A 9,318-nucleotide genomic window follows, 5' to 3' on the forward strand; every position below is an offset into this window, starting at 1 on the left:
CCTACCCTCTAGTCGGTCCTCTGCTTTTTCAGGGGACCCCATGTGGAACAGAATGAAGGGGACCCACAGGGTCCCAAAGTTTCCACACAAGCATCCACTTAGGAGAAGAGCCCAGGTGGCCACTGAGACAAGCTGTGCAACTGAGGAACCCTGGGTAGTACCTTGGACTGTGACAGTCAGGGCTGGTTTCAGTCTGGCCCTGGGCTCCATTTGTGTAGTCTGTGAGGTGGGATCTCTGACCACAATGCACAGTGGGATGACCACTGGCTTAGAAGTCAGGGGATCTGACTTCCATTCCTGGAATCTCGGTTTTGTCACCAGTCAAATATGGAGAAAAATCTGTTCCATTTATAATACATCATATTGTTAAGAGATGACGACACATACACTCTGGAAAGTGTATGCCAAGGTGTCATTACCCTGGAGTGTACGTGCACGTGTATCCATCCTTTTGATGTGTGTTCCCAGGGAGGAGAAGGAACACATTGAAAACCAGGGACTGCCACACGGGGTGCTTTGCGTCTCTTTATATCTTCACAGGGATTTTAAGAGGATAGTATTGTTGTCCCCATTTTACAGATGGGAAAACCAAGGCTCAATAGATTATGTAACTTGCTGAGGTTTACAGAGCTCATAAAATGGGGCATCGGAATTAAAAAGCAAGACTGTCTGGTCCTTAAGAGGTTATGTGGCTCCAGAGTCCGGAAGCATTATTTATATGCCCCTATGTTTGGAGCATGGATTTCTCTGAAGGTTTGATTCCTTCTCCCCACTTTGGTTAGGCTCATTTAGGAAGCAGGCTTAGATCCCGGGCATCCCCACCCCCCACCCCACCTGGCAGGACAAAAGGTTAGGGAGGGTTTGCTAAGTGGGTGAGAAAGTCAGAAACAAGCCCAGATGACCAGATAAGGTACACATAGACACTGGGGACATTTGCTGGGGAGAAGGGGCTCCAGTGATGGGTATTTCCACCTCCAGGGCATCCCTGGATCTGAGCTGCCCTGTCTCCCAACTCAGCTGGGCCAGCCCCCTTCTTTGTGCTGGGTTTTTTCCCACAGCCTGGCAAGGGGCGTGCTGGGATCCCAGGCCCACCCCTCCTGCTGGACAGCACCCCATTCACCCCCACAAAAAGCTTGAGCGTGGAGAAGGAGGGGGGCGTTCTCACTCCACAGAGGCCTCGGCACCCTTCTCCCTTTCTGGGGAACAAGAAACTTGCTAATGGCTTGGGCCCCTTCCCCAGCCCCTGGCCCTAGCCCTGGCTCCCCCATCCTGGCCCCAGCCCTGGCTCCCCCAAACAAAAAGCTGCATTACATGAGAAGAGTGGGCTGGCCTGGCCTTACCCGGTCACCCAAAGAGGCGGTGGCCCCTGACAGCCGAGACACTGCCCCTTCCCCCACACCGAGGCCGCCTTTGGTTGCAATTACCAATTCTTTCCATATCCCCCATGGGGCACAGAAGGATGCTCGCCCTCACCTCCTAAACCCAGCCTCCGGCCTTCCCAAGCCCGGGTTCCCCTTCCCCCACCCCAAGTCCTCTCCTCACTGCCCCACCCCCAGCTCATCCATGACCCTGTCAGCTTCCTTGGAGTTTTCCAAAGAAGGAGGCACCCAGAGGGGCCAAAGCAAGGGCACTTGGGGTGGGGATGGGGGGTGCTGCTGGGGTTGCCCAGGCTGGGAGACCCCTTCCTAAACCCACACTGCCTCCTCTCTCCTCCCCTCCTACTTGCCACCCTCTCTCCAAAGCAGGCTTAGACTTAGCTTTTGGATCAGTAGGAGAAGAGAGGAAAGGAAAGGAAGAGGAGTTTTGAGAAAGAGACCTGAAGATGAGCTGGTGGTGTCTGGGCACCAGGTGCTTGGGGATGGGAGGAGGCTCTGTTTTGGATAAAGTCAGGGACTCACCTCTTCTCCCCTGGCTGGCCTGACACTTGATGTTGCGATTTGGGCTTCTCCTTCATTCAGAGCAGCCTCAGCGTAGGGCTGGGGACCTACAGCCTACCGATTCAACATGAGCCAGACAGGTGGCACAGGCTTGGAAAATGAAAAAGAGATAGAACCCCAGAGCTCCTTTTTTTTTTTTCCTTTTTGTCTTTTTTTTCGTGACCGGCAACGGATCGCAACCCTCAGTGTCGTGCCCGTACAGGACCGGGACCTGCAACGGGATCGCAACCCTCGGTGTTGCGCCTGCACCTCACTCAGCCAGTGAGCTGCCGATCTGTATGTGGGATCCGAACCCTCGGCGGGAGTGCTGCTGCACTCCCAAGCGGCGCACTGTAGCAGTGCGCCACCGGGCCGGCCCCAGTATTTGTTATTTTTGAAAAAAAAGGATAAATATTTATTCTTCATAGTGTGTGAGCGGGGTGGGGAGAGTGTCAGGATGGTCTGCAAGCCCTTGACTCCCATTAGTTTCCTTGAGGGTCCTCCCCTCCCTCCCCCAGGCCTCTGGTAGGCTTTTTCTATCCCCATCAGGGGGAGCCCTTGGTACAATGGGGGCTCTGGAGCACTCGGAGTGGAGGACATCCAGCTAGGTCTGCACTCCCTACACCCACAGGGCCTTCCTTTTCCCATGGACCAGGGCTGAGCATTCCTGGAAGAGAAGATCTCATCCTCTAAGGGAATTCTGCCCTGGCCTTAAAGGATCTACAGGAAGTGGGGTGAAATGTACAACACTGGTCCAGCAGGTGATTAAGGGGCAAGGCAAGATAAACGGAGTAAGGCTCCTCTGGGGTCATCTTGGCCCCCTGTGTGGCTTTTCTGGAGGAGTCTGGGATTCCTGGTTGGTGTGGTGGCAGGGAGGGACACCTCCTAGGGTTTATGAAAGGAACAGGGCAGGGCTGACTTCTAGAGGCAGGGCAGGAGGCTCATGGTTGAGCTGAGAGGAGCTGAGTTGTTTTGGGTGGTCTCTCCCCATTTTAAGTATTGATAGTACACAGTCCATGCAAATTGTGGGGTGTGGCTTAGGTTTAGAAAATGAAGAAGAAAGATCTGGCTCCTTTTACAGACCTTTGGTGGGCTCTCAAAACTCTCCTTGAAGCCTGGTCTCACATCTCAGAACCTGGGAGAAAATGCAGATCAGCTCTTAGAGGAAGGGTGTTGGAGGCCCCAGTTGGTTCTAGGGAAGGAATCTCTCAGGATTATTTCCTGTGGAATTTGCACAGGAATTTGCCCCCCCCCCCTTCCCTTCAGAAATCTTCAACCTCTGTTGTGGGAAGAAAATGTGCCCTATAAATGAGCGAAAGGATGTGAGTTTGCACCTAGAGGTGAGGGGGCTGAAGGTAAACTGGCTAGAAGTATGGACGGAAAGTAGGGCTCTGGTCCTAACCCGAGGGAGAAAGATACAGTCTCAGGCTCCCTCCTCCAAAATCTGTCCCCAGGAGATTCAGGGCAAGTCCTGGCTTCCAGGTCCCCAGGAGGCTGGCATCAAGACAACCGGGATCCTGCTTCCTTCCACTTGCTGAGGAGCTTGGGTCTCTGGACCTGTGAAGCCCTCGCAGGGCCACCCAATTCCCCTGGGAGGAAGGAATCTAATGGGGGTCAAGTGTTGGGAGCTCTGGGCAGGAAGTAGTTGTGAGCAAAGGCAGGAAACGCTCCTCAAGAGCTCTCCTCCGACAGTCAGCATCCTCCGAGGAGTTTGTTCACCATGCTCTGCTCTGGGCGCAGCAGGGAGGGAGGACCTGGGAAGGGGAGGGAGTCTGGGGACAGAGGAAAGAAGAGGCAGGGGCCCTGATGCTCACTGCCCCCTTCTCTCCCATTCCTGAGCTGGCAATTTCCCCAGTCCGTCTAGGGCCACCCCAACCTGAGGCATCTGGAGGCCCCCATGATCTGAAGTCCACAGGCCCTGGCTCCCTCACCTCATCCTCAGGACACTAGACACCCCAGCCTCCTGCTTGACTTGCCATCCCCTCTCCTTTGATGCTTTGGTGTCTGCTGTCCCCATGACTTTTCTCACCAGGGCAGGACCCTACCGGATCCTACACACCTTTGGAAATCCAGCTGGAACCTGCCTCCACTGAGAAAGCTTCCTTGACACCCTCTCCCCCAGGAGTTCCCACCTCGGGGCTCCTATATCACTTTGTTCCCTCTTCTCAGAACACAAACCACATTTTCTCTTGTTTTAGAATTATTTGTATTACCCTGTCTTTCCACTGAGCTGAGAGCTCCCAGAGCAGCTCTGCCCCACAGAAATAGGATGTGAGCTGAGCCACGTATGTGATTTAAAATGTTCTAGTAGGGCTGGCCAGTTAGCTCAGTTGGTTATAGCACAGCTTTATAACACCAAGGTCATGGGTTCAGATCCCTGAACTGGCCAGTGCCAAAAAAAAAAAAAAAAAAAAAGTTCTAGTAGCCACATTTAAAAAACTAAAAAAAAAAAAAAAAGGTTAAATTAATTTTAATAACGTTTTATTTAACCCAATGGACTCAAATATTATTTCCATATGTAATCAATATAAAAATTATTAATACCATATTTTACATTTTTTTCAAACTGAGTCTTTCAGATTCAGTGTTTAGTTTGCACTTATAGTACATCTCAATTTGGACTAGTCTTGTGCTCAATAGTCAAATGTGGGTGGCAGCTCCTATATTGGACAGTGCAGTTCTGGAGAACACAGATGGAGCCCCACATCTTTACTAAAAGTCCAGATCACATCTTGTGATCACTACTTGGGTTTGAATACTGGCTCAACCACTAGCTGTGTGACCTTAGACATGTCCCTTAACCACTCTGTGCCTTAACAATGTCATCTGTAAAATGGGCTTAAGAACCTTGATAGAGTTGTTGTAAGGATTATGTGAATCGCTTAGAACAATGCCTGGCACACAGTAGGTGCTCAATAAAGTTTAGCTATCTTTTTTTTGGGGGGGGGGCTGCTGACGAGTAGCTGTCTTCATTTCTGCATGATGCTAACCTTGACCCCAAACAATTGTCTGCTGAAAGACTGAATGAAAGAAATACTCCTTTGCCCTCCAGTAGATTGAGGCAGAGTTCAGCTGAGCAGGGTGAGTGAGTTTTATCTGGAGAAGTTGGAAAAGGACTGAAGAGAAGGCTGTGGGTGGCTGGCAAAAGGCTCTTTGGAGGGCGAGACAGAGGCTTACAGCTGTGCGCCATGGAATTTGGAAACAGTAAAAAAGCAAGCAGCATAAGGCCTGATGATTCATTGCTAAAATGAAGTTTCTGGGGTTCAAAGAAGGGAGGTTTAGAGGGCTTGGAGCCTTCAGAAAATGCTTCACAGAGCAGGGTGAGGTTTGGAAAAGTGAGCAGTGGGTGATGTGGAGTTTGCTGAGTGCTGATAAAAAGGGACTTATTGGAAGAAAGGGTCTGATTGGAGTCCGGCCCACTGCCCACGGCCGTACCCTCCCTCCCCAGCGCAGGCCTCGGTGGAGAGAAAAGCATCTGAGATTTGCATTTTGAAGCCACAGCGCCCTCTGCTGGACATGCGGGTCAGAGAGCAACAGCAGGAGTGAGCAGTGCTGGGATTTGGGGTCTCGGGGTGACAAAATTCTATGCAGAGCAAGTTCTGTGCTGGATGTGCTTTTTCCCATTCTCCAGACATTCCTGGGGAGGTCATGCAATGTATAGGGAGCTTATGCAAGATGAACGGCCTCTGAAGTGTAATTGCCTACTGGTTCACCTTTATTTGCTTACAGTGGTGTAGATAAACATGTACTATATTAAACTGATTTCACCTCCTAATCCTTTGGAGTTGTAGGACTGTGGGTTAGAGGAAAATAGTAATAATAGCATATAACACTTGTATAGCCCTACTATGTGTCAGGTGCTATTCTTAACATTATTTTACAGACAAGGAAACTGAGGCACAGAGAGGCATAAGTCACCTTCCTAATGTGACAAAGATAATATATGAAGGAACCAGAATGACTGGGCAGTGTGGCTCCAGAGTGTGTGCACTGAATCACCATGCTGCCTCCTGTTTCTCTGAAATAATCAAGGCCATTTCACCCTTCCATGAGATATACTGAGTCCTGGTCCTCCACGAATCTAGACCTTCCTAGCTCTGTTTCTGATTCTCTGACCACTGCTAAATCATTTCTTAAAAATCAGGGTTAACATTTAATGATGCATGTAAGGGAGCAAAACTAATATCTTTTCCTCACCCATCACAGGCTTCATGGCTGATGAGGCTATAACAAATGACAGATTCACAAGAGAAAAGTATAACAAATTTATTTAACCACAGTTTTATGTGACACAGGAGGCTTCAGAAATGAAGACCCAAAGACCCAGGGAAAACTGTATTTTTATGCTAAGTCTGATGAAAGAAGTGGGTGATAGTTGTGGGGAAACATGATTGGACAAAAAGGGGTATGATCTAATGGTAATAAACTGGGGGGTGGGAGGAGACCAAGCGAGGCCTGTTTTTTCAGGTTCTGTTGTTTCTGTATGACATTCCCCCACCCCAGCCCCACTTGGTATAGGGAAGGACACCTCTCCCATGAGGGTCTATGACCTACTTTCAGGGGAAGTAGGTCTAAGAACTCTTTTATGGACAGCTCTCACACAGAAAGGCCGGAGAAAGTCAGAGAGTAACCTCCAAGGTGCCATATTGTGGGGCACTGTGTCCTGCACCCTTCTGGATTATCTCACATAAGCTCCATAATGGCCTTGTGAAATGACTACTATTATTCTACTCCTTTTACTGATGGAGAAGTGTGTTAGTTTTCTATTTCTGCATAACAAATCACTGCAAACTTAATGACTTAAAACAACATACATTTATTATCTCATAGTTTCTATGGGTTAGAAGTTCAGTCATGGTTTAGCTGGATCTACTCAAGGTCTCACAAAGCTGTACTCAAGATGTCGCCCAGACTGTGTTCTCATCTGGAGGTTTGGGTATAGGAGTGAGGGTTCCGGCTTCTTGCTGGCTGTCAGCTGAAGGCAGTTCCTTTCCACATGGGCTTTGCCAGTGTATCAGTCAGGGTCCTCCAGAGAAACAGTAGGACACACACACACACACACACACATGCACACACGCACACATGCACATACACACACAGAGACACTTATTCCTAGGAATTGGCTTACACGATTGTTGAGGAGGACAAGTCTGAAGTCCAGGCAAACTAGCAGGCTGGAACCTCTTAGACAGGATCTAACGCTGCAGTCTTATGGCAGAATTTCTTCTTTTTCAGGGAAACTTGATTTTGTTCTTAAGGCCTTTCAACTGATTGGGTGAGGCCCACCCACCTTACTGAGGATAATCTCTACTTAAAATCAACTGATGGTGAATATTAACCACATCTACAAAATACCTTCACAGTAACACCTCGATTACTGTTTGAACAGCTGGGTGCCATAGCCTAGCCAAGTTCACAAATAAAAGGAACCGTCATGCCCAACACGGTTGCTTGCTTCACCAAGCCAGCAAGGAGAGCCTTTAGAGTGAGCTGGCTAGCAAGGGGGCGTCTTGTATAATGTAAGGAACTCATGAGAATGACATCTCATCCACTTTGCCATATGCTACTGGTTAGAAGCAAGTCATTGGTCCTGCCCACAATCAAGGGGAGGGATACACAATGGCAGGGATACCAGGAGGTGGGAACATCTGAGAGTTTGTCTGCCATGGAAGCCAAGGCTCAGAGAGGTAAGGAGAGACCCAGGATCCTGCAGTGGTGACACCTGTGGTCTGTCAAAGGCTCTATTGGAAGTCCCCTGCTGTGATCATTGCTGGTTCCATTTCCACGTGCGGGCTCAGGTGTGTGCCAAAGTTCTGTCTCTTCTTCACCTGTACTCAAGATGTCGCCCAGACTGTGTTCTCATCTGGAGGTTTGGGTATAGGAGTGAGGGTTCCGGCTTCTTGCTGGCTGTCAGCTGAAGGCAGTTCCTTTCCACATGGGCTTTGCCAGTGTATCAGTCAGGGTCCTCCAGAGAAACAGTAGGACACACACACACACACACACACGCACGCATGCACACACAGAGATACTTATTCCTAGGAATTGGCTTACACGATTGTAGAGGAGGACAAGTCTGAAGTCCAGGCAAACTAGCAGGCTGGAACCTCTTAGACAGGATCTAACGCTGCAGTCTTATGGCAGAATTTCTTCTTTCTCAGGGAAACTTGATTTTGTTCTTAAGGCTTTTCAACTGATTGGGTGAGGCCACCCACCTTACTGAGGATAATCTCTACTTAAAATCAACTGATGGTGAATATTAACCACATCTACAAAATACCTTCACAGTAACACCTAGATTAGTGTTTGAACAGCTGGGTGCCATAGCCTAGCCAAGTTGACACATAAAAGGAACCGTCATGCCCAACACAGTTGCTTGCTTCACCAAGCCAGCAAGGAGAGCCTTTAGAGTGAGCTGGCTAGCAAGGGGGAGTCTTGTATAATGTAAGGAAGTCATGAGAATGACATCTCATCCACTTTGCCATATGCTACTGGTTAGAAGCAAGTCATTGGTCCTGCCCACAATCAAGGGGAGGGATACACAATGGCAGGGATACCAGGAGGTGGGAACATCTGAGAGTTTGTCTGCCATGGAAGCCAAGGCTCAGAGAGGCAAGGAGAGACCCAGGATCCTGCAGTGGTGACACCTGTGGTCTGTCAAAGGCTCTATTGGAAGTCCCCTGCTGTGATCATTGCTGGTTCCATTTCCACGTGCGGGCTCAGGTGTGTGCCAAAGTTCTGTCTCTTCTTCACACTGTTTTCTTGGACAACTCAGCCTCTTCTAGGTTCCACTGTCACAGGCAGGCCCAAAAGGCCAAATCCCGGCCTCCTGGCTCCAGACTGTCTGCTTCTCATCTGCCTGTTTCCACTTGGGTATTGGCGTGTCTCAAACACAGGGTTGTGGAAAGACCCTGGCCTGGTCTCAGCCTTGGCTCAGCCACCAGCTCTCTGAGGGTGCTGGACCTCTGCTTCTCAGTTTCCTGGTCTTCTACCTTCTCACAGTCACATCCAGTTCTCTCCGCATCCTGTAGCATCTACCTCTTCATTCTCTCTTGCGTCTGCCCACTGCGCTCCATCCTCACCGTCTCTCAGAAAGCTCTCTGGGGTAGCTGTCTGCTGCTACTCACGCCTCCTTCCAATCCATTCAGCAGCTGGAATGATCATGTCCCCCCTCCTGGAAACCTTTCAATGGCTTTCCACTGCTCCTGGCATCAGAGGTGAGCTCCTTAGTCTGACTTGCCAGTCCCTGCGTGGCTGAGCTCTGGCTCTCATCTCCATCCTCCCCTCCTGGATATGCGGTTGCATGAAGCAGGGATTATGCATCCCTGTGGCCCCAGCACCTAACACCATGCCTGGCACCCAGGAGGAGCCAACACATACCTGACAATTTCTGAATTACAGGGAT

At 49.8% G+C, this 9,318-nt stretch overlaps 1 long non-coding RNA gene across 1 annotated transcript; it reads right to left on the reverse strand.

The window, feature by feature from the left end:
* Positions 1 to 6,708: 6,708 nt before the first annotated feature.
* Positions 6,709 to 7,895, reverse strand: LOC103581884. Its single transcript, XR_549700.1, has 2 exons — positions 7,745 to 7,895; positions 6,709 to 6,805 (listed from the first exon to the last, which is right to left on the reverse strand). It is a non-coding gene; the product is annotated as an uncharacterized LOC103581884 (long non-coding RNA).
* Positions 7,896 to 9,318: the final 1,423 nt, after the last annotated feature.

Source organism: Galeopterus variegatus, unplaced genomic scaffold (assembly GCF_000696425.1).
Source record: "Galeopterus variegatus unplaced genomic scaffold, G_variegatus-3.0.2 Scaffold14178, whole genome shotgun sequence".
Classification (NCBI taxonomy): domain Eukaryota; kingdom Metazoa; phylum Chordata; class Mammalia; order Dermoptera; family Cynocephalidae; genus Galeopterus; species Galeopterus variegatus.